Source organism: Protopterus annectens, chromosome 2.part1, assembly GCF_019279795.1.
Source record: "Protopterus annectens isolate FY-2018-M chromosome 2.part1, PAN1.0, whole genome shotgun sequence".
NCBI classification, from domain to species: domain Eukaryota; kingdom Metazoa; phylum Chordata; order Ceratodontiformes; family Protopteridae; genus Protopterus; species Protopterus annectens.
In genome coordinates this window covers 401426877-401452958 of record NC_056729.1, presented here as the reverse complement: position 1 = coordinate 401452958, position 26082 = coordinate 401426877, and positions in this window count along the sequence as shown.

Sequence of the window (26082 nt, the reverse complement as noted above, 5' to 3'; positions counted from 1 at the left end):
TGATGTGTGAGTGAGTTCATCAACTTTCCAACAGTGTTGCATTAAACTTGTTGATCTATACTATATTAGGGCCTACTTCAAAATACTGAAAGGCCACTTACTCGAATCCCAAATCATTTGAGATGACAATATCAAAACCACATATTCACGAACCATTAAACCATTGAAAATGTTCACCAGTAAAGGAACAACTTGGCTACCTGGACAAAATACACACAACCAAGCAAGTAAAACCCACCAAAGTGGGGGGAGGGGGCTTCACCCCCATACCCCCCTAAATAAATATACCAACTCTGAGATTGCACTATAGTTGGGAAAAGGGCAAACTTCCCCATGGTGGTCAAGTGGTTCCTTGAAATGATAGTTGTCATTTTCCAGCCTCAATCACCCATCTTCCTGTCATGATTTGTTAAAGGGTTATCAGTGATATATCTAGAGCTATATCAGAATTCTTGAGTGAAGGCCAATGAACTCTACTACTTTGGGCAAGTTTGGCATAAGAACTTCAGAGCATTTCTTATGTAAATGTATTTATTTTTATTTATTTAGCAGGAAAATTGAACTGGGATAACAACAGGGCCTCTTTTCAGTAGAGGCCCAGTATGAAAATATCCATAAATGCAGAATATTGTCAAAAAATACATATGAGATGAGGTGAGGAAAACAAACTACACATCCAATCAACATAATTATACTGACATTGGAAGAGAATGCAGTGGAAAGTAAATAATTATAAAAGGTCCAGTAATGTGCAATATAATCCAAACATGCAAATAAGACACGAGAAAAACAATGGACAAATATTTGTTTACATAATATTAAAGACATACAAGGGAAAACATTGAATAAAAGTAGATAGTAAATACTGAAAGGTGCCACTAATAACAAAATTTGCATGGTGCCACTAAATTCATAATGCCAGTATAATATTGCAAAAGTTTAAAGCAGTAAGGAAGAGACAGAGAGGAGTGAGAGCTAGATATAAGGTGTGAAGTGAGTGAAGAGCTAAACCAGCTTGAGTGAATATATAGAAAGCTGTTTGGACAGGAAAGGTATTACAGAAACATAGAGCTAGCACATCATACTACAGTGTAGCTTAGGGTGGCTATATAGGTAGAGTGCAATTTAGCTTAGAGCTGAGCAGGAACAGGCAGGTATTTAGTAGATATTCTTTCAAGTGATATTTAAAGGATTACAGATTGTCCATGTGTTTCAAATCTTGAGGAAAGGACTTCTAGGCTTTGGCAACAAAAATAGAATACAAAGGGTCCCCAGCAGAGTTATTTGACTTAGTTATAGAAAGGAGTAACGTTTTGCCAGACCATAATAAATGATTTGAGGAGTAATGCTCAATGATTTTTTTCCTGCAGTGTGGGGCAGATTTGTCAAGATGGTTAATGAGATTATGGAGTATGACAACTTGAGAGTAGGTAGCTGATATGAAAATTCAGTCCAGTTTAGATGTTTTAGAGACAGACAATGATGGGTTTTCTATGAATGACTGGCTGCAAATGTAGCTAAAGTGTTATACTACTGTACCACTGCTTTAATGTTTTTAGCTGCAAGATTTGTAGATAGTGAGAAGAGGAGAGGTAAAGTGGAGTGAGGGTAGTAAATTGGAAGTGGTCAGAGTGAGGGTAGTAAACCAGAAGTGGCTATAGTTTTTCTTGAAAAGGCTAAGAGATACTAGCCTTTGATGTGTTTTTATTGCATATTTATGCGCTGATCAAACTTGAGTTGGTCATCAATGATTGCACCAAGACATTTGGTCTGTGTTACCATCTCTGTGTTAGTCTTATTGGCTGAGACTATTGTAGAATGGGGTTTTAGATGAAAGATCCATTTTGGAGAGCCTTTAATCTATCCATGTAGGTCATGTGTTGTAGGCCCTGAATTTTCTTGGTGAGAAACCTCTGAGGTCTCTCCAGATTGTGCAGATATCTGGTGAGGTACATACAGAAGGGAGCATTGTACTCTATTATTGGTCTGATGGGAGCCAAGTACAGGGGAGTTATAAGCTCCTTAGCTTTGTACGTTATACCCTTGCTTATGAAGTGTGCAACATAGGAGGCCTTCCTTATTACTGTAGACAACTAATGATCAAGATAAAGGCTACTATCAACTCCCGTTCTTAAATCTCTCACCATGGGTTTGAACCTAGGGGGTATTATTAATGCTGTAATTAGCAGGGGTATCTCCTTTGAAGAATGGGATGATAATGCATTTTTGCATTTAGTTTAAGTCCTTGGTGTTGACACCAATCATCTGTCTGTGTAAGCCCATTTTGTAGTATGTTGACATCTTTGGGGGATTTGATGATTGCACCCAGTTTATAGTCATCAGCAAACTTGGTAAGCTATAGCCCATCTATTTTCACCTGGACATCTGAAAAAAAAGATACCAAACAGTAGGGGCCCTAGAACAGATCTTTCTAGAACACTACTGGTAACAGGCCTGCTAGTAGAGGTGGCATCCCTAATTTTAACTGTATGTGTTCTTTTTCTGAGCCAGTTGGCAACGCATCTAGTGAAGTAAGGGATAATCCCCAGCTGGGTGAGTTTCTCAAAGGTGCCTGAGTGAGGGATTGTGTCAAACGTTTTGGCTAGTTCGAGATAGGCAGTGTGAACTTTTTTGCCTTCATCCGGGGCTTTGGTGACATTCTTGAAGAAGTCCACTAGGTTTAGCTGGAAAAATCTGCCCTTAATGAGGCCAAATGGGGTCAGATCAAGATTTTGAAGGTCACCTTATATCCTTGATGATAAGGTCCATGATGGTGATTATCTTCATGGCCTTGCAGATAAGGCTGGTTAGGCTTATGTGTCTATAGTTCCCGGGGTCAGTTGAGGGACCACCTTTGTGCAAGGGGATTACAGTTGCTGTTTTACACTCAGCTGGGACAAAGCCAGTGCTTAGAGATTGAAGAGCATGCTCAATGGTTCCACTAACTCCTGTTTTAGACCATTTAATAAGCAGCCTAGGATATTGCCCGATCCTATAGATGCTGTGTTTTTGGCCTTGGAGAGTGCAGCTATGACCTGCACTCTGGAGATACTATGCAGAGGACTGGTGGCAGGTATGTTATGCAATATGATTGGTGGGGACAGGGGAGTGACGTTTTCATCAGATCTGTCCGCTAGCAGGTTGGCGATGTCCTCAGGTTCAGTATAAGTGTTACTGTCCTCAGCTAGTTTGGCACAAAGCTGGGCTTTCCCTTTTACATTTTGGATTTAAAAAAGAATGATTTGTGATTTTCCTTAGCTAGGGATGCTAATTTAGTTTTGTAATTAGCTTTGGAGAACTTTACAAGATTTCTAATTTGCTTGTTTTTGCTTTAGAGTGAGTTATTTCTTTTCTGGGACCATTCCCTCTTATTTTTTGACAGCAGTTTCTTTCTCTTATTGTATAACCTATTTATGCTGGATGTTCACCAGGGTGGCTTATTTTTTCATGAGGATCTTGATTTGATCCGTTCTGGTATGGCTGAGTCTATACATTTATATAGGTGTTTATACAGGACATCTGTGTACATCTCAGTATAGGGGTCGTTACTGTCAGTGTTGGCAGGGTGTCCGAAACTATTGATGCCATCACTCATTAGGCTTTAGTTTGGGTGGCCATGGTGGTGCAGTGGTTAGCGTTGCTGCTTCACAGCAAGAGGTTCTCTGGTTCGATCCTCGGCTGGGGTGCCTTCTGTGTGGAGTCTGCATGTCCTCCCTGTGATCACGTGGGTTTACTCCGGGTGCTCCGGTTTCCTCCCACATCCCAAAGACATGCTGTAAGTGGACTGCACGCTCTAAATTGGCCCTAGGTGTTTGTGCGTGTGTGTGTGCCTTCTGTGGAAGATTGGGCGCCGGGCTGGCAACTCAACACTGTAAAACTCCACTGCCAATCATGAGTGGACAGGTGATCCGCTGTGGTGACCCCTAACCAAGAAAAAGCCAAAAGAAGAAGAAGAAGAAGACTCATTAGGCTATAGTTTGCTTTGGATAATTTTTTAACCTTTTTCCTCCTGACGGTGGGTGAGACTGATTTGTGATTGGACTTTACCAGGGAGGGCCCCACACATGGACTGGAGCAGTGATCCCCTGTATTGGTGAAAACTATGTCAAGGATGTCAGGGGCCCTTGTGGGGGTGCTGCCTATCTGCGCCAGAGCATTTGTGTCAACAAAGTCCAAGAACCTTTGGGTGAGCGAGTTTGTGCTCATATATGTTACACAATCATCAGGAGGATAGTTAAAGTCACCCATGACCAGGGTATTTGGCTGTATTGAGAGTGACTCAAGTAGGTTCCAGTAGGCTGTGTGGTTTCCGTGGTTCATGGTGGGGGACCTATAGCTAACAATGATGTGGAGGGGGAGTCTTTCTTACAGTTGTTGGACTTGGTGTAACTCTAGGGAGTCATACTGTTTAACCAGTTTAGAGGTGTATTTATCTTAACTAAGATGGATGCTCCTCCTCCCATGGTTTTTCATGTTCGTTTTGTGGTCTAAATGTGTGGAAGGCATTATTGCCCTGCATGGCTGGGGTACTCTCAGAGGCCTTAAACCATGTATCTGTGACTGTGCAGACATCAGCATCTTCCAGTGTGAGAAGGGCTTCAAGTGAGTGCAGTTTCTGATTTAGACTCCTAGCATCAAGCAGCATAACCCTGAGTTTGTTTCTGGAGGTTGATGTATCTATACTATGAATCTGGAATTAATGTTAATTATTTCTACTCTTTAACACAAGCATTGTACTCTCTATGCAACATCTATCTACCTTGATTTGTTAAACTTTTTGTTTTACTCCATTTTGTATGTTTTTACCCCTCCTCATTTCCACTCTATGGTAAGAAACCATTTAAAATCAGATATCTTCTCCAGTGTCCTCATCTTGATAATTATTCAGCATAAGAGGGACTTGGTAAGGCTTCTGAATAAGTATTTTTTAGACTGATTGAGCTATTTTCTGAAAATCAGTTTCATTGTATGAAGAATTTATTTTATTAGGATTGTGGATAATTTATTGTTGAAGACCATATAAAGAAACAAAGTTGACAAAGACAGCCATTTTGTGGGTTTTAAGTTTTGTTCATGATATCTAAAATTTCACTTTTTTACAAAGGGACATTCAAGATAGTAACAGAATCAGAAAAGAGTATAGGAAAGATGTCAAATCTACATAATATTGCTGGATGGTGGTAGAAAATGTGTTTAATGGAGAATTTAGGAGTTTAGAAAAGATTAAGCTAAATTTCACCAACATGAACTTCCTACCATCGATTATTTTATCTCCTATTTTAAACAGGTTTTTGAATTTGAATAATGATAGCTAAGTATATGAAAGTTATTTGAACCTATTCAGAAACATTTGCAGTTTATGTAGCTTTAACCAAGACAACTATGAGTGGAACTACTATAAGTGCTTACATCCCAAGCACGCAGAGGCTAGTGTTTCAACGCCAGGTAATTGAGTTTCTTGTGGCTTGTACAAGCTGCCTTATTCCTTCAATTTTGAATATATGCTCAGGCAAGCGCTGCTGCATCTTAGTCAAAGATATTGAGTTCAAGTGAAGTTAGTGCAGCAGCTGTGGGGAGTGAGTGAGATGGGGATGAGAGTTGGCAGCCATCTTCAACACGATTTAGGTTTAGAGAGTGGGAGGGGAATTTTAGAGTCAGGGAGCAGGAGATGAGTTTTAGGATTAGGGCGTGAGAGGGGAGTTTAGGTTTAGAGAGCAACATGAGAATTAGGTTTAGAGAGTGAGAATTTGGATTAGGAACTGCATGGAAGTTTCCGGGCTGGTGTTTGGGCTCTGGTAAGACTATTCCATTTCATAAAGGAGGGTGTTGGGAGGGCTAAAGAGTTAAGTATAGTAGGAGATAGATGACTTGTTTTTTCAAGTCTGTGCAAGTTTGTCACAAGCTACTAGCATGCCAGAGTAATATTCATGGTTTAATGCAACATGACATAGGTAAATCCCAACCAAAAGCAATAAAAAGGCAATGTTTCATTTCAGCAAAACTCACAGGCCTTAACTGAAAAAAGGTTGTATTTCAGCTGGACATTCCTGGCAAACAAGAATAAATAAGTTAGCAAGCAAGTATATCTTTAGCCACTTAAAAATGAAGGGGAAAAAAGAAAATGCAGTGTGCTGGAACAAAATAGTGGTAGGGCTCTAAAGGTATGTTAAGCAATAATATCTTTCTTCCAGAACTGGCTGCACATTCATGTAGAACAGATAAGTATAACAGCATTTCTTTTCATCACCACCCCCTGTCACTAGTGAAGTCCATCAGAGTTATTTTCTGTGTCTACTGCATTTTGACATCTTTTTCTCAGATGTGAAAACTTGCTCCAGTAGCCCAGTTCTGTGATGTAGAGGGATTAAGCCCTGATTATTATCCAGATGACCTGAATTTCACTAATGGCTTAGACACTGGAAGATCCTGGAAGAAGAAGGTAGAAGGGAGGAACAAATGCCAGCTGACCTATTTTGGGTGGAGGGGCTGGTGTTCTAGTGTATTCTTTGCCTTATGCAAGCTAGGTTTGCACCTGAAATAGCCATAACCAGAGATGTGGGCTTTGCCTTTCAAACTGGTGATGTCAGCCTCCATTGCAGTGAGTGGTAGCAGTAACAGGCAGAGTAGGGCACAGTAGGCCCTTGTGGTGGTACAGATATCTGTAACAACCACCAATGAGTGGGATTAGGCTTCAACCAAAATAATATATTATATTGAATAACCAAGTCGGAAGACAGACTCAAAAATAAAAAATGAAAGAAACTCTATTAAAGATCTGGTTGTGCCTTGGCAAATCTTCAGAGTAGTTTAAAATCTATTCACAGTGTGCACAGTGTCAGACAAAAAAGAAACATTACTGCTGAAGATGTACAGTGGAGTGCCATTTTAATTCCTTATTAAGAACTAATGAGTGTGCAGAGATGATGACAAGATCCAGAGGTCCATAATGTCAACAGCTACTAACTGATCAAGGATGACCTAGACAGAACAGCACTGTAGGTCACTCAGGACTAACAGATCATTAACTATCATTGTTAGGGATGGTCTATTGCTATAGACATACCTGATAATGAACTGGAAAGGATCAAAGAAAGCATAAGTCACTAAGAAATGATAAGGATAGATAGATGCATGTCTAATAACCTGAAAATGGAAGGTTAGGGATGGAGAGATCATATTTTACAATCTGGTCAGATCTAAAGATGGCTTTTTAAGAATCAATGCAAAAATGACCCCTTTGAAAGTATAGAGAAACCATAATTTTTAAAAATGAATCTAATAAATAGTTATTAAAATGGTGTAAAAGCACCAGTCTTTCTTAAGATAATCACACTATTGAAAAATTACCATACTGAGAAGTTCATTGCAAGACAGGATAAGACTGATTCAACTTGGAAACCTGGATCCAGTCTGCAAGTAATTGGTTATAAGCCTGAAATTAAGTTTATGACTTCAGAACAATCAATAGATTAAAAACTCATCCAGCATTAGTCCATGGCCTCTCACTCAGGAACACTGCAACACATACAAGAGGCCAACTGGGGAGTTTCAAGTGATACCAAACTAACCTGATTAGTGAAGAAAGTACAGTTGTGTACACCTACCATAAATGTAGATGTTCAAGTGTCTTCACTGTTGCAGTCATAACTGTAGGGTGTTCCTGCCGGCAGGCAGCCCAAGGTCGGCCAGAATTCCAAAGTCTGGGTCCGGCGTCGGCTGTACCAGCAAGTACCCTGATGTCAGAACGCAGAGGTATAAAGCTGACAGCCGACACCATCTTCTCCAGCCTTTCTTGCCCCAGATGTCAGAAGTCCCCCAAAGTAACCAAAAGGTGTCCAAAAAAGATAAACACAAATACACCACAAAAGAAGAGGAAGATAGAACAAGCAAAAAATAAGAGGGGATTGGTGGGAGGGAAACACCAACTGCAACAGTGAAGACACTCGAACATCTACATTTATGGTAGGTGTACACAACTGTACTATGTTCTTCGTGTTTCACTGTTGCCATCATAACTGTGGGGTGGAATCCCAAAGTTGTGATGAGGGAGGAGGTTATGCAGAAGAAGGGGCAGCCAGAAGACCCTGCAAGACAGCAGAGGCAAAACCTGCCCTAGACTTAGAATACAAAGGGAGATTATAGTGCTTAGAAAAAGTATGCACTGAACTCCAAGTGGCAGCTTCCAAAATGTCCTTGGTAGGAACTCCTCTGAGAAAAGCTGCTGAAGTGGCAGCTGCTCTAGTAGAATGACTTCTAACAGTACCTGGAATCTGCTTCCCAAAGTGAGAGTAACAAAACCTTATCCCATGAGCAATCCATTTGGAAATAGTTTGTTTAGAAATAGCCTTGCCTAGAGAACTGGAGGCATAATAAATAAGCAACTGATCAGATTTTCTGAAATCTTTAGTTCTGTCCAGGTAAAACTGTAGCTGTCTGTGTATGTCCAATGAATGTAAAATCCTTTCCCCTTTGTTTTGAGGATTTGGAAAGAAAGTAGGAAGGTGAATAGTCTGGTTTAAAGCCACTTTAGAAATCACCTTAGGCATAAATGTAGGATTGGTCCTCAAGGCAACTCTGTCTTGGTGGAAAATAAGGTATGGTTCCACAGCCATGAGAGCTTGCAACTCTGACACCCTTCTGGCAGAAGTCAAAGCTAATAAAATAGCTGTCTTCCAGGATAAGAACTTGATATCTGAAGCAGCAGCAGGCTCAAAGGGAGGTAAAGTTAGTTTTTCTAAAACATAATTAAGATCCCAAGCAGGAACAGGAGGAGTTCTGGGAGGTCTTAAATTCTTAGCCCCTCTCAAGAATTGTCTCACCAGCTGGTGAGAGAAGATGGGGGGATCAATGTTGTAATGAGCCGAGATAGCAGAAGCATGGATTTTAATGGAAGAAAAAGAGAGGCCTTTAAGCAAAAGGTCTGAGAGGTAAAGTAAAATGGAAGAAATGTCAGGCAAAAGAGGATCAGAACCTCGATCCCGCATCCAAATACAAAATCTCTTCCATTTAGAAGCATAGGATTTTCTAGTGCTAGGGCGCCTAGCTTCTAAGAGAACATCCAAAACTTGTTTGGGAAAAGCAGAAGGAATCAAAGGCACTTGTAGAGCCAAGCTGCCAGGCAAAGAGTCTTGATTTGAGAGTGTAGCATCTGACCCTGATGCTGGGACAGAAGAGAAGGAAACAGAGGCAGAATCCATGGAGGTTCCAAGAACAGGTGTCTTAAAGTTGGATACCAAAACTGCCGAGGCCAATTTGGAGCTATCAAAATGATAATCTTGGGTTTGTCCTGTTTTATTTTCAGTAACACCCGAGGCAGAAGAGGAAGAGGAGGGAAGGCATATCCCGAAAGATTCCTCCAGCTGAAGGACAGGGCATCCACTTTCCAAGCTGTTTTGTGGAAGGACCTGGTGCAAAAGAGAGGCAGCTGATGATTGAGATAAGATGCAAACAGATCTATCCGTGGGCAACCCCAAACTGCCGTAATCCTGCTGAATAAGTTGGGGTCCAGCATCCATTCGTGAGGATCCAAAAGATTTCTGCTTAGGCTGTCTGCTAAGAGATTCTGTTTTCCTGGAATGAATTGAGCTTGAAGATGCAGATTCAGATTTAGAGCTGTGTCCCATAAACTCATGGCTAGTCTGCAAAGGGGGTATGAGTGAGAGCCCCCCTGCTTGTTTATATACCACATGACTGTGGTATTGTCTGTGCGAATCAGAAGATGGCCTGGTTGCAAAAGATTCTGGAAGGCTAGAAGAGCATTTTGGACTGCCAACATTTCCTTCAAGTTGATGTGACAGGGAAGATGCTTCTTTGTCCAATAGCCCTGCTGGCAATGGTTTAGGTAATGAGCTCCCCAAGCATAATCCGAGGCGTCTGTGGTTATGATCTGAGCAGGAAGAGGTAGACGAAAGGGATTCCCTTCGTTTAAAGCACAAGCCCTGGACCACCACAGGAACTCTTTTTGGAGGCAGGGAATCAAAGGTATCATTGTTTCCAGGCTGTGGTAATGCTGAGACCATACACTCTTTAGGTACCATTGAAGTTTTCTCATATGAAGCCTTGCATTTGGGATCAACAGGATGGAAGAAGCCATGTAGCCCAGTGTCTGCAGGAATTTCCTTGCAGTGAGCTGAGTTAAAGTAGCCAAGGTCTTGAAAATTTATGCCAGCTGTACTTGCTTTTCTGGAGTAAGGAAGGCCCTTTGTAAGCTTGTGTTTAGAAGAGCTCCCAAAAAGATCATTTGTTGAGAGGGGATCAAATGTGACTTTTTTGTGTTCACTGAAAATCCCAGAAGTAGGAGAAGATGCTGAACGAACTGCAGATGTTGACGTAAAAGATCCTTGCTGTCTGCCTGAATAAGGCAGTCGTCCAGATAGGGGTAAATTTGAATCCCTTGGAGTCTGCAATAAGCTACTACTGGAGCCAGACACTTGGTAAAGACTCTGGGCACAGTAGATAAGCCAAAGGGCAGTACAGAGAATTGAAAGTGCCTCGAACCTGCCTTGAATCTGAGGTATTTTCTGCGTTCCTGTCTGATGGGAATGTGTAAATAGGCTTCCTTCAAGTCCAATGTCACCATCCAAGCATCCTGGGAGGGCATGGGAAGAAGTTGTTGCAGAGTAAGCATCTTGAATTTTGGAATCTCCAGAAAGGTATTTAATACTGAGAGGTCCAGAATAGGTCTCCATGAGTTTTGTTTCCTTGGGACCAGAAATAGTCTTGAGTAAAAACCTTTTCCCATCTCTGGAAGTGGAACAGGTTCTATGGTTCTCATGGCCAGTAAAGCGTCCACTTGATTTAAGGCCTCTGACCATTGATGTTTTGGCAGATCCGGCCAACCCGAAGACCTTGGCAGAGTATGAAAGTGGAATTTGTAGCCTCTTAAAATCACGTCTAAAACCCATTTGTCCTGGGTAATATGAGTCCAATTTTGGTAGAAAAGAGAAAGTTTTCCTCCAAGAGGGGCTTCCAGGCAAGGAGGACCTGTAGCCCAACGGAGAGAGTCATTGGGTCTGCTTCTTTTGTGATTGAGGTCTGTCTTCTCCCCTTCTAGGTGAAGAAGCAGTCCATTGTCTTGACCTGTAAGAGGCCTGAGCCTGCGCCCGACCTCTGGAGCGTCTATATCTTCCCCTTTGAGGCCTGTCAGACGTTGGAAAGGACCAATTTTTGGAGGGCCAATTTCTAGAAAATCTAGGGGGCTGAACTTGTAAAAAATCTTTAACAGTCTGCATAGATTTTGCTTTTTCTTCCATCTTTTTAATAACCTCCTCAGCCTTGGATCCAAATAAAACATCATGCTGAACAGGGGCATCTAACAGTTTAGCCTTAACCTGCTCAGGTAAATTCTAATCATGAAGCCAAGCATGTCTCCTGATAACAGTACCAGAGGCTGCGGCCCTGCAAGAAGCTTCCAAGGCATCAAAACCACAATGTAAACTATGTTTGCTAACTTGTTCAGTTGCATGCAATACATCCTGTAATTCCTTGTCCTCTGCACATGCAGGAAAGGTAGAGAGCCTTTGCTTTAAAACAGACAAAAGAAATTGCTGATACTTGAACATGTGAAACTGGCAATTTAAAGCTCTAATAGAAAGAGTAGCAGAAGTGTAAACCTTTTTGCCCCACCTGTCCAAGGCACGAGAATCCTTTTCTGAGGGAATAGGATTTTTAGATGAAGCGGCCTTAGCAGCCCTAGAACCCTGAGAAATGGTTTCAGGATCAGCAGAAGGGTTCTTAAATAAGAATTGATGGGAGTCAGGGATTCTGTAAAATCTATCAGGCTTAGAAGGAGCAGGCGGCAAGGAATCAGGATTCAGCTTAGCTTCAGAAAAAGCATCATCCACAATATCAAGTACAGGAGGAATAGCCAAAGGTCTGTGTTGAGGGAGAAGGAGAAATTCCCTAAGTCTCTTCTTGGAAGCAGAATAATCCTGACCTTCCCAATGAAAATGCTCCCTCATCTCATGTAAGGTTTCCCCAAAAGAGAAATCTTCAGGGGGAGAAGCAGAGGGAATAGAGTCCTCTGCATCAGAATCCACATAAGGAGGAAAAGAATAATCCTGGTCAGAGGAAGAGACAGAAGACACAGAAGCCTGATCAGATAAATCATAAGGAATATCCTGTCTAGGCCTTTTTTCTGGAGGAGGGTGAGAACCCCTAATCATTGTCAGTAAATCTTCAGCCATCCGTAGTAATTGCTTCTGGGACTTGGGAGCTGTATCCGAGGAAGCTTAAGAAGAAATCCTTGGTTTAACAGGAGTCTTTGACTTTGCCTTTGTCTTTGTAGAAATAGTGATATGAGAAGGCCTGAAAACCCCCTCAGAAGCCGGTACCTGCACAACGGTTCCAGACCCATCTGAAGGAGCGACGTCCGAAGGTCCTGCAGCAGATAAAATACTAGGCCTAGAAGGCTCCCCATGGGAGTCCGTGTCGGCCATCGGTTCCGAAGTGGCGGACGACAGGGGCTGCAAAAGCGCCTCACTGACGACCGCCGAATCCGAAGCTGGCTCCGGCTGCAAAGTATCTTGTTTGGACCTCGGAGGCCTATCCTTGTCCTTGCGTTTCTTTTGAATTCTGGTTGTCGGTAAAGAATCCGACGACATCCTATAATTGAATTGTCTACCAAAATAATTCAAGGCCCAATCGTACCTACGCTTGATAGTGCGAGAATTAAACCTGGCACAGAACTGACAGCAAGAAACGTCGTGGTCAGGGCCTAAGCAAGGTAGACAGTAAGAGTGGAAATCTTTATGAGGTATTTGTTTCCTACAAGATATACAATTATTAACTTTTCCTGACATCGGAGGAGCAAGAAAAAAGTTTCCCCAATGGGGTACTTAGCTTGAGAAGAGAAGTAGAAAACTTCGGACCGACGACAATCAAAGCACGTTGTCCTGAATGCGCCAACCAATGACTTGCGAGCTGCTTTCCACCGCACGGCAAGAAAGACTGGAGAAGATGGCGTCGGCTGTCAGCTTTATACCTCTGCGTTCTGACGTCAGGGTACTTGCTGGTACAGCCGACACCGGACCCAGACTTTGGAATTCTGGCCGACCTCGGGCTGCCTGCTGACAGGAACACCCTACAGTTATGACTGCAACAGTGAAACACTAAGAACATCTGACCAACATCCACACTTTCTGAGGTAGGCGATTATTTACTATTTACAAAACAGAGTGGGCTCTACAGTTTGTCATCTATCCAAGAATGGCATTGTTGGACAAGCTGAAGTTGTAGGAGTCACCTGTAAAAGAACATTGTTTCTTTATTGAACATAGATTGTTGGCTAAAAAACATAATACTGTTTGGGGGTTATAGTTTGGCTGTCAAAACAACTGACATTTATGTCATTCTATGGATTACTTGCTACCAAGTGCAGAAATCAGTGGATACTGATGCCTTGGAGCCCTAAGATATGTCTTTCTGTGAAAAAGTCCCGCACATGAAAAAGAAAGATGAAGACTGCAAGGGGGTAGGGGGGTCACCAAAAGGCTGTACACTTGGCTGCAACAAGAAGAACAAAATCAGAGAGCTGAGAAGAAATACAGAAACAGCTACACTGACAAAGGCAAAACACAGGAATACTTTATCAAATCAAGGAAAAAAAAAAGAAAGTAACTGAAATATGAGACAGACTGCTCTCCTGCCTTTTCATTTTTTTCTGTATTATAGTACTGCACTTAAATTTGCCTTGTTAGTTCAGATGTTTTTACAGGTTTTTTCCTCTGTGTGTTTCTCTGTGTATTTTTTTGCCATTTGTTAGTTGTCTGCATTTTAGCTAGTTTCTGGTCTGGTCTGTGTGCCATCTTTAGATAGTGTTGATTACAGTAGTGAAAGCACATTAATTGTTGCTGTTTTGTGACACCAAACAGTACTTGCTAGATGTTTTAACTGTAGTGATTGGATTACTGTTTTATCTTTTCTGCTATTTACTGTGACAAGCTGCATTCAGTGCTTTGTCACAGCAGGTATAGTTTAACAGTAGATGATCTGCACAGATTGATTTTTTTCCATATCTCAGTTGTTTGAAATTCAGACTCACTTCTTCACATAGGCATCTGGAACTAATCTGCTTTATGCTTTCTCTCACTGCTCTGGTTTGCAATGGTCTGAGCAGAACTGTGCAGAGTTTGAGGAGTTGTAAAACCTTGCCACCTGCTTTGTCTTGACAACATCTCTCCTAGTTGCAATAATTTCATTTATTTCCTAATTCAGACATATATATACAAACCAATTCTGCACATTATGGATAGGCAGCAAGCTCCTCCCTACTAGTACCAGCCTTCTAGCTATCTGTTCCTTGAAGTAGTGTAAGAACTGCCTGATGCTCACTGAAAGTGAATGCTAATTTAACTCAGTTGACTCCTTCTCTGAGAGGTTGACATACTTAGCTAACTTGGAGGCAGCCCTCTCAAAATCCACACCATCCAATGAGACACACACTCGCAACCAACACACACCAGCATATTTGCTACATGTGTATCAATGTGATTTTGTGGAGGGGAGACAAACATTTCACAACATTAACAGAACATTGATGATCAAGAGGTAAGCTAAATGTAACAAAATACCACCGTTGTTGGTGGGTCTTGATGCAGAGAAAGCATTTGACAGAGTAAGCTGGGACTTTTTGAGCAGGGCAATGGAAGCATTTGCATTCCCTGATAAAATTATAAGGCTGATTAGGAGGATATATAAGGGATTACAGGCAAAAATTAAAGTAAAGTGGGTGGGTTCCTCTCTGATAATTTCTGATACAGCAGAGGCACCAGATAGGGATGTCCTCTTCACCCTTTGTTATTTGCATTATATTTAGAACTATTGGCAAAGAAAATAAGGTACTCTGAAATTCAAGGATATAATTGCTATGGTAGTCAAGAAAAGCTGGCTCTATTCGCAGATTATATTATTTTATAAACCAGAAAAAGACATTGCAGTGTTGTAGAACATTCTGAGACAATTTCAAATCTATTTGGGTATTGGGTTACAAAATTAACGCATCTAAAACAACGGCAATAAATGTAAATTAAGTACTCACACACAAATTGGTTTAGCAATATCCATATTTATAGAAACATGATAAACCACAGTGGTGGTGCTGCGGTAGCATTGTCACCTCACAGTAAGACGCTTTCCGGTTCGATTCTCAGCTAGAGCGTCTTCTGCATGGAGACATGCATGAATGGGCGTACCTTCGTTGAAGGTTGTGCATCAGGGCTGGTAACTCGGCACGTAACAATCAACTACTAATCATTAGCGGACCGGAGTTCTGATGTGGCGACCCCTAACCGGGAAAAGCCGAAAAAGACAACAACAACAACATAGAGACATGATAAAATGAAGTATTTAGGGGCATGGATTAAAAATGATTCTGGTGTGGCAGCTAAGGATATGTGGGAAGAGACTAAACAAAAGATAATTGAAAAACTGAAAATGAAATATCAGAACTGTTTGCTGGAACTCAGAGACTCCTTCCGACAAGATAATCAAAGTAATCAAAATCAAAAACGAGAAGGAGTCACCACGAAAAAAGCCTCCGTTAGAATAATGTTATAAAATATTTAATAAGGTAAAACACAGTGAATGAGCGCTTTCGCATAGCAAAGCTATGCTTCTTCAGATAATCACATTTCTAATACAATGGACGCTTATTTAAATATAGTAAAAACATTTAGGCGGGAACATTAAAACAATCAATCAATTAAGCATGTATCCAAGGTTACAAATGAAATGCTTGCAGAAGTTCAAATACCAAAGCTCCTAAAAGTACACAATACTCTCACTTTTAAAAAAGTTAAACCATCTACAAACATGTATTAGGGAGACGGTTTGTTAAACAGTTATAGTGCACACAATGTATAGCGAATAATGCATAAGCACATCCTGATTTAACCATGTTAAACAGCATTATTAAAATAGCAGTCAAGCTTCCTTCTCATTCATTAAATAAAGTATTGCTAAACCGATATATTTGGTTTGCATTTCTGATAGCATCCAGCAGGAGGCTACTCCTGACGGTGCAACAAGCGGAAACCCACTCAGGGTTACCAGCATCAGGGCTGGTAACTCGGCACGTAACAATCAACTATTAATCATTAGCGGACCGGAGTTCTGATGTGGCGACCCCTAACCGGGAAAAGCCGAAAAAGACAACAACAACAACATAGAGACATGATAAAATGAAGTATTTAGGGGCATGGATTAAAAATGATTCTGGTGTGGCAGCTAAGGATATGTGGGAAGAGACTAAACAAAAGATAATTGAAAAACTGATAAATTGGAAGCTTTGTTATATGGATAAGGATAGTAAAATACAAGCAGTTAAAATGTTTTTAGTCCTTTTAGTCTTATACACAATCCAGGCATATTTTTATCAACCAGAAGAGAAGTGGTGGATGCCAATTAATAAAGAGCTGAAGGATTTTATGTTGGAAGGGAAGACAGAAAGAGTCAAGTGGGATAAACTGATTCTTCCAACAACGAATTTGAAGGGGCATTTCAGAGCTACACAGTTAAGGCTCCTATGGATCACACAAGCAGAAACCTATAATTCAAAGTGGAAAGGGATGTTGATGAAACAGAGGAAGCTCAAGAACCAAAGACTGGAATTTTAGATGCAGACCTTTAAGGAAAATAACAATAATTATACAGAATATTATATTTATAAAGTAGCAGAAAGTATTTAAAGAACTAAGACAACATGTGAATGCAGCATGGAGATTCTGTCAATAGGAATGACTGCAACTAGGAATAAAGACAATAGGCAATAGGGGGCTTGAATTTATTGGCAAAAACTGGGAAAGGAACGAAGGTATTGGGAGCAAATAACTAGAGAGGGAAAGGTAATAGAATGGGAAGATGTGAAGAATTATTTGGACTGCAGCCTAGAGACTGCCTTTCCTATCAGTGATTGATATCAGAGTGCAGACAAAGAGAAAGAAATATGGGGTCCTAAATGAAAGACCAGCACTGGTAGTGTTTTAAGTAGAATCTAGAACAGAAGCTGCTGTTACAAAAGGAATAATTAGTAGATCCTACAAAATATTGTATGATAACTATAAGAATCAGTCAGAGGAAGTTAGAAAGGATTGAGAAGAGAGACTGGATAAGCAATTGACAAAGAAACAATGGGAGGATATATGTATGTCCCCCAAATATACAACAAAATCTAGAAAATTTAGAATATTTTCTTGGAAATGTTTACATACATATTTGTATACCCCAAGTAGACTTCAGAGAATTTTTCCTCAGGTGGACAGCAAATATTGGAAGTGTGATGGGGAAGAAAGAGGTAGTTAGGAACATATTTTCTGGGAATGCAATGAGTTGGCAGACTTTAAATATTCCCTGCAGACTACTCTATCAGTGATACTGGGTGAGCAAATTGGTATAACTAGGGGAATGATTTTTCTGAGCTATGATACAGAGTCAGAATTCTCTAGACATAGTAAGGCCTTGCTGAGTCTCATAAAGGTGGCTGTGAAAAAAGCAATTACTAGAAAATGGGCATTCGAGTCTAAACCGACTGTATTAGAAATACTGATTATAGTAACAGAGATAAAACAACTGGAGTTGGGATCTTTAGAAAAGGGTAGGAGCAAATTACGTAGGAAAAATGGGAACTGTGGGGACAATACATACAAGGGAGGTATGAGGTTTAAAAGAAAGCAGGATTTGAATGAGCTATGTGATGTTTGATTTAACAATGATTGGATAGATTATGAATGATGTATAATATCTGCAACAAAATTATGTCAATACGGTCTGCGATGTATAATGTTTGCAGTTAAGACTATGTCAATATGGTTTGTTTCATTTATATAAATGTGTAATTGCCTTTGTCATAAGTAATAATTTAATAAAGAAGTTTCTTGTTAAAAAACATATTTGCTACATACTGATAACAATACGCTATCATATATTGATGCAGCTAAAGTCTCTTTCAAAGTCTCCTAGCTCTATTAAGATTAGGCATCAGCATAAGTACTTCGTTTTAACAATTATGTGCATGCCACCTCACACACAATAACAACATATCATAACATCAAAAAGATATATAAATCAGCATTTGCAAATGTGCTTATTATTGGTGATTCTATTGTTGACACACTGACTCCACACTCACTAGGCTGGACAAGAACATGGTCAGAGTTATCTACTTTTCTCAGGCCATAATTGCCGACATTTCAAAGGCCCTCTAGAACCTTCTTACTACTAAACATGACTACATTATGTTAACAGTTCATGTGGAGGTAAATGAACTGACATGAAAACCCATGAAGGATATGGAGAACACCATGCAGGAACTTGATACACAAACTTGACTCATGGGAAGACTCTGGTTTTGTGCAGTATCCTTTCTTCACCAAGATTGATGGCCAGATTCAAAAAGTAGATTACTGTCCTCAGCTATCAGTTAAAAGGCTGGTGTCATTCAAGGGGGATCTAATATGTGTCATCCTGGGATGAGATGATTGTCAACACCACTTCCATCACAAGGGATAGTCTAAACCTCTCTTTTAAGGGTTTCCACATTCTGGATAAAGCCTTGCTGCCCTCATTATGCCTTTTTAGGCAGAATTAATCTAATAAGCCTACCAGACTAACAAAAATATCTAACATCAAGCGTAAAAATATTAAGGGAGAAATTACTTACAGGAATCTGAATAATAAAATACCTACCCTGGTGGCACTGTTGCATCTTGTGTTGTCACTGAAACAGGATTCATGTGTAATGAAAATACTCCTATTTTGCTGGGCATTATGCATATCACACTATTATACCCATTGTCAGTGGTGGTAGAGTCTTGTCATTAGTCAGGGATAACACACCTTGCAAAATAATACCCAGGAATACTCCTAGTGAGCTTTTAGAACCCCGGCTTATCTTGAGAAAGCAAAATGTGTAGCTCCTAGCTTGCTATAGATAATTTTCCATGCCTCTGCAAGATCAAGAAAAATTCCAGGCCTTCATTGAAAACATGCCCATCAAAAATAGATCTTTAATCCTTTGAGACTTTGTAGGAATGTTTTTATATATTTTATAGGTTCTTACTAGGCTAGTAATCCTTTTGAGTTGGTTTCACCTAGCCAATTTCCCCTAAAGGTGAGAATTAAACCCTGTACCTAGTGCCTTTGAGGTAGATACCTTAGCCATTATGGCAACTCCAAAGCCCCCTATAATTATCCCTCTGTATACTGGAGCACATTTAGATCTAATGTTATGTATGCATAGTGCTTCCTGGATTGGGAAAACAAAAACTTATTAGATCAATTAGTCCAGAACCCCACTAGGGGAAATAACATTATTGACCTTGTTCTTGCCAACTAAGCTCCAGCCTGTTCTGCCCCTTCAAGTCAGACCACCAGCTAGTGACCTTTACCTTCAAAAGTTCCATCACTCAGGAAGCTAACACTGCCCTCCTTAGGGACTAAAAGAAAATCAACCTCTTACAGCTGTATGGCAAAATCTTCAAACTGACAAATGCAAACAATATGGTCAACAAGAGCTATTTTGCCATGTATAGAAAGGACCTATATAGAGGAGGCGGAGCCTAGATGACCAACTGAGGGTAGTGAATTTTGAGAGCTCCATAAACTAGTATAATAATATAGGGAAATTTAATTCCATTCAATTCAATTTAAAACATCAGAAATCTGTAGATAAACTATTAAACTACATAAATATCAATTTTGGTGGAGATATACAAAAATGTTCCTGTCAAGTAACTTGGAGATATACTGAGTCACTGAATATGAACAACACAAGGAATTCTCATCCAGATGCTGCTTTGAAAAAAGAACTGCAATTGATGACATCTACCTTAGAGGAACTATCTTTGAAGATGGATGGCTTTAAAAATGACTTAGAAAACCTCAAATGAAATTCTCAAAAACAGACTGATACTCTTAAGGAACTATTACAGCAACACCATAGAAAAATAACAAATATAGAGACTTCTCTAAATGACATTGAAGGGAGACTCAAAGAGGAAGAATTCCAAAAAGAATTTCTGCTTAAACAGACTACATGGATGCTTAACAAAATAGATGACTTAAAACAGGGAAAGGAGAAACAACATAAGGATCTTTGGTCTGTCTGAAAACACTAAAGGAGAAGACATTATTTCATTCTTAACAACCTGGTTTCCTTTATTTTTAGACTTGAAAGAGGGAGTTTCATTTGAAATTGAAAGGGTGCATAGAGCACTGAGGAAACCTGGTTCTAACTCAACAAATACTCCACCTAGATCCATAGTTATAAAATTTCTGTCATTTCTGGACAAGGAATTAATATTAAAATCTGATTGGATAAAACCACCCTTAAAATACAATCAAAGCCTGATAAGGTCTGACAATGATTATTCTTCCAGAACACTAGAACAAAGGAAAAAAGTCTGGTCAATAATAAAACCATTAAAACAAAACACAATTAAAGCACAGCTGGCCTTTCCAGCCAAGATAAAAGTACTTTTTGCCAATGAGATGAGAAACTTTAATGACTTAGAATAAGCTATTATATTCATCAAAAACAATAGCATAGTGTCTATCCCAGAAGAAATTGAATGGATGGCCCCTACTCTGAAAAGAATAAAAAAAAAACAAATCCTTGGACTGATGCTAGAAAGAAGAAACAAAAAAGTGATTCCAAGATAGCTGTCCCAAAAAAACAACTTTTACAACTACATCTCTCAAAGTATCAACTGATATGGTACATTGGTACATCACTTGTCATCTATTTTTATTAAAAAAGGAGGGGTTCTTAAACAACTGTGAAACAGTAATGATTTATTCAGAATGTTCAAAGAGTCTAATAATTCTTCACAAACAAAGGTAGGTCAAGATGGGCTACTATTTACATTATATATAAGCCCACACAAAGCAACATATAATACAAACATAGAAGTTTCTATTCCCCTACTTGAAGTCAGTGAATACTTATCTTGTTCATTTTTCATTGGTTTTACTTATAATAATTTAAGTAATTAATTAACAATTAAGGGAGGTATCATTCATCAGAGTTCAGACTCAAATGTAACAAATTAACATCCATATATAATAGCAGTAAAAGTAGAGTGTTTTGAAAAAAAATGCTGTCATGGAGACTAATGCCTTCTTCAGTTAAAGTATTATTTAGAAATGTCATGTATATCCTGGTTAAATAATAGTAGTAAGCTCTTAGTACAAATGTCATCATTATTCTGTCTAAATATAGTTAAAATCAATAATGGCAGGTATCATAGCTACGAGTGCTGTTTGATCAATCTTGATATGGTGTGCGCGGATGCAGCTGTGTCTGGCAGCTAGTACAGATGTCATTATTGTTCTATCTAAACATAGTTAATATCAATTATGGCAGGTATCATAGCTTCAAGAGCTATTTGATTAAGCCTGACATGGTGTGCGTGGATGCAGCTGTATCTGCAGCTGTTGTATGTTGCCGTTTTTGTCTCCGGGAAGATGTGAGTTGCAGCTTGTAATCAAGGTTTACTGATGCTTGTGTAATAGGAAGAGACATTTGGTGTTTTAGCCTGGATCCAGGTGAAGGGTATGGATAAAACTGTGATTTGGGATATTCTGGCAGAGAATAGTTTGTTTATACATCTGCTGAGTGTGAGGTGGGAAGGCTGGAAGAATGTGTTATCTCTTGTTGTGCAGATTGAGGGGAGGTTTTTTATTTATTTTTTTTAATCTGTTTGGTCTCCATTCTTTTCCTGGCTGCTGCCTCACTGAAAGGGAGGGAATTTTGGCTTGAAGTTGCAGTGAAGTGAAGCTTTGCTTCAGGTGCATTGTGAGCCTCTGGTATGCAGTACACAGACACACTAACAGAAACAGATGTTCCCAGGTTGCTATGGTAATGGAGACAGAGTGACAATAATGTTTAATGGCTCTGAGGAGTCTCTGAGATGATTCTCAGCAATGAAGTTTTTGGTTTAAAAAAATATAATAAAAGGGCTGTTTTAAACCATATGTACACATATTGATGGTCTCCCAATACTTTGTTTAGCTCATTAAGTTGATTCTTGTTAAAAATAAATAAATAATAAGCGCAATTTTATATTTAAAATGTATTTTGGTCCAAAAACATTAAGGACTTGCATAAAAGTGGAAGTCTGAGTTATTGTGAAAGACTAAGAGCACTTGGTCTTCTGCAGAACCCTTTGCAGTGGTCTGGGAAGTGAGCTTGCTCGGATGTGTTGGGCATATGGGGATAGCTGGTTCTAGGGGTGTTTGGCGTTGCCGGGAAGTGCTAGAGAGTCATCAGATTTCCTTCTTGGAAATATCTGTGGGAATGTAAGGTGTGTTGAGTGGTTCACTGGCAGAGTGGCCACTGCATGGAAAAGGCTAGTAAAATGGAACAGGACAAATATTGGTTTGGATATTTTAAGAACAGCCTGGAAACACACCACATGAACTAGTGAATGGTATTCTGGCAAAACTGGATGGGTATTGTTGCCCATGCTTGAAGTACTGATATGTGTGTATGTAAGGATGGAAATATACTTATAACAAATAAGAAATTAGAAGGGTCTCATAATTTTAAGTCTATGGACTGTATAAACATGCTTGGAAGGAGCTAATAATAAGAATAAGCATTACAGCTTGTGGTCTCTCCAATAACTAAGCAACAGCCAAAAAATAAATAAACACACACACACACACACAATACCTATGTAATGTACAATTTCTTTTATTCCCTGTATACTCCACATCTTCACACTACTCCTATTAATACAAACCACATCCATACATGCAACCATATACCCCCCACCAACCAGTAGCAGCACACAAACTCTTCCCATACAACTTAACAAATTTAGTTATTCAGACATCTCCCCCTCTCTACTAGCAAGTAATACCATTACCTCAGACAGATTAAACCTACTACCGCCTACCTCCAAATTTAAAATTTGTCTAGTACTACATTACAAGCTCACCTAAGATAAACAACAATCTCACAGCATATTCTATCTACTCCATACATTAAAACAATGTGGAGATATACACCCAGATCCAGGCCCAATCAATATTTATACATCCACTGATAGCCAAGCTGACCAAATGTTTCCCCACACCCATTCATCTACCACTAGGCTAGCTAATCCAATATCTCAATACACACTTCACCTAATGAATATAAACATTCACAGCATTTGCAATAAAACTACTGAGTTCCATGCCTGGCTAGCTGCCCACATCCCAAACATTATTGCAGTAACAGAAACATGGCAGAAACCACACATTGCTGACACTGAAGTTGCCCCTCCAGGATATAACATAATTTGTTCAGACAGACTTCATAAAAAAGGAGGCGATGTAGCATTAATCTATCAAAGTGGGTAACTCCCATGATCTTTCCAACTACCGCCCTATCTCTATACTCTCCACTCTATCTAAAATCTTGGAAAAATGTGTTCACTCGCAACTACTTAAACACCTGTCAAATAATGCTCTTCTATCCCCTACCCAACATTTTTTCCGGCCAGGGCATAGCACCATTACTGCCGTATTATCTTTCACCAAATCTGTCAACAAAGCCTTGGATGCAGGCCATCCTACTTCAGTAATCCTACTAGACCCATCTAAGGCCTTCAATACAGTGTCACATGCTAAGCTAGTAAATCAACTATCAACACTAGGTTGCTCCCCAAAATCCCTCAGCTAGTTTACCTCCTACCTGCAGAACAGGAAACAATCTGTAAAATGGTTAAATGTGCAATCTCAGTACCAACCTAACAATATAGGAGTACCACAGGGATCCATTTTAGGTCCACTACTGTTCAATATCTTCATCAATGACCTGCACAAAGCCCCCCTAATCCAGAATATCATCCAATATGCAGATGATTCAACACTTATATCCACCTCTAAAACTTTCTCAGACCTCACACTTACACAACAGGCTTTTACTTCTATCGCATCATGGCTTATTAATGCACAACTAATGCTAAACTCCCCAAAAACTAAACTTTTACTTTTCTCAACAAAACCACCTAACATTGACTTTAAAATCCTGGCTAAAGACGGCACAGAATTTGAACTAGTGAAAACAGCCAAATTGCTAGGAATAACAATAGATGATAAACTCACATACGAACAACACATCCTAACTGCAATCAAGAAAACCCATTTCAAACTAGGTAAACTATACCACCACAAACTCTACCTGGATAAATATACCAAAATAAAACTAGCAAATGCCCTACTCATCCATTTCCCTTTTATATGATAGTGCCATTTTCACTGACCAGCACACAACACTTGGTAATAAATTACAATCATGTTATAAGAAAATAGCCAAATTCACCTCCAGAAAACCTTACCTCTCTCATCACTGCCATGCCATCACTGAACTAAGATGGCTAGAGTTTTCCCACCATCTATAATACACCCAACTAACCTTAACCCACAAACTAATTTCTAAACGAAATGACTGTCCTACCCTTAACTCAATCCTACAAACAGACATCCCCACTAGAACACTAAGATCTTCCTGTAAATTGATGCTTACAATAGCCAAAGCCAACAAAAGAGCAGGACAATGCCTGTTCTTTCATATCATAGCTAAGCTATGGAATAACCTTCCATCCGAAATAACCCAAACTGATCACCCAAAAACTTTTAAGGCAGCCCTAAAAACACATTATCTAGACAATCCATCCTGCACCTGCCTCAAAAGCAAACCACCTTAAACAATATACTTCACCAAATACTACAATGACAAACCCCGGGATTCAAGAAGCTCGGTGGAAGGACAGTTTTCGCCTTGCGCCGAGCATCCTCAATACAGATGGTGCAGCAGCACCATATGAATATGTACGAGGCATGCCGCCGCACCCTCGGCGTGTACAGGAAATGTGTGTGAGTGCAGGTGGCATGTACAAGTGCTCTACGGAGGTGTAAACATGCCCCGACACTTGCAAAACCTACTATGCCTACTAGTAGAGCCCACCCCTAATAGTAAGTCAGTAATTCAGTGTCCGTGGATACCGAAATGCATGCTAAGCATACAAGAGTGTTCACAAACAGTGAAATAAAATAAAAGTAGTAAACACACTAGCATGTAGTGGAATGTTGAGCCATATCCCTAGAACTTTCACAATTAGATTCCCTGTACCTGTGTCCCTATTATACATTCAAATTTTTGAAATATCGAAGGTGTAAGCAAAGCCCAGCATGTCTGCACATTGCTGCCCTCCTATTCATTCAAATAGAGAAAAACATGCGGAATCAATGTAAGCCACAATAGTGTAGTGTTTAGAGCATCTGCCTAACAAACAGGCATTCATGGTTCAAGCCCAACAACAGCACATATCATTTTCCATGTGGAGTGAATGTCGTTTTGCCGTAAAACCAACATAAGAGTATCACATGAGATATTTAAACTTAAGTATCATTCAAGCAAAGTGGCACTGTCATAATGAATAAGGTACTAGTAAGCAGGTGTAAGTACAAATAAGCAGCAGTAAACACATATAAGTACCGGTAAGCAAGTCTGAGTGCACTTGCACGAGTCTAAGCAGTGCCCAGCATAGGAAATGTATATAAGTATATACAGCTATATAATATATATATATATAAATTAGCATCAAACCATTTCTAATATTGGGATGCCCATGATAGATGTAACATTAGGCTTCCTGGCTCCAATAGATTTTATATAGACCGTAACTAACCTGTTGCTCTAACATGTTATATGGCAATAGTGTTACACTCCTAGTCAGATTACAATCCCAGTTAGTTAGTCTATTATATGGAGTGGGTTTAAGGAAATATGAATAACTTCACTTACAGAGTGGTGACAGTTTCAAGCATTGATACATAATACATTTAGTATTTTGTTATGTATCAGTTGGATTTGCTTGGATAGTTTAACATATCCTGACATTTTTTAACAAATAGTTATGTTTCTTTAATAATATGTAGCTTTACATTGAGTTTTTTTATATTGTGAGTTTAATTGTGGGATGTGTATTGTATATGAAACTTGCCATTTTTTAAGTGTGAATTTTTTAAGTGTGATTTTTTAAGTATGTTTTTAAGTATGTGTTTACATAATTAATATATATAGATATTGAATTT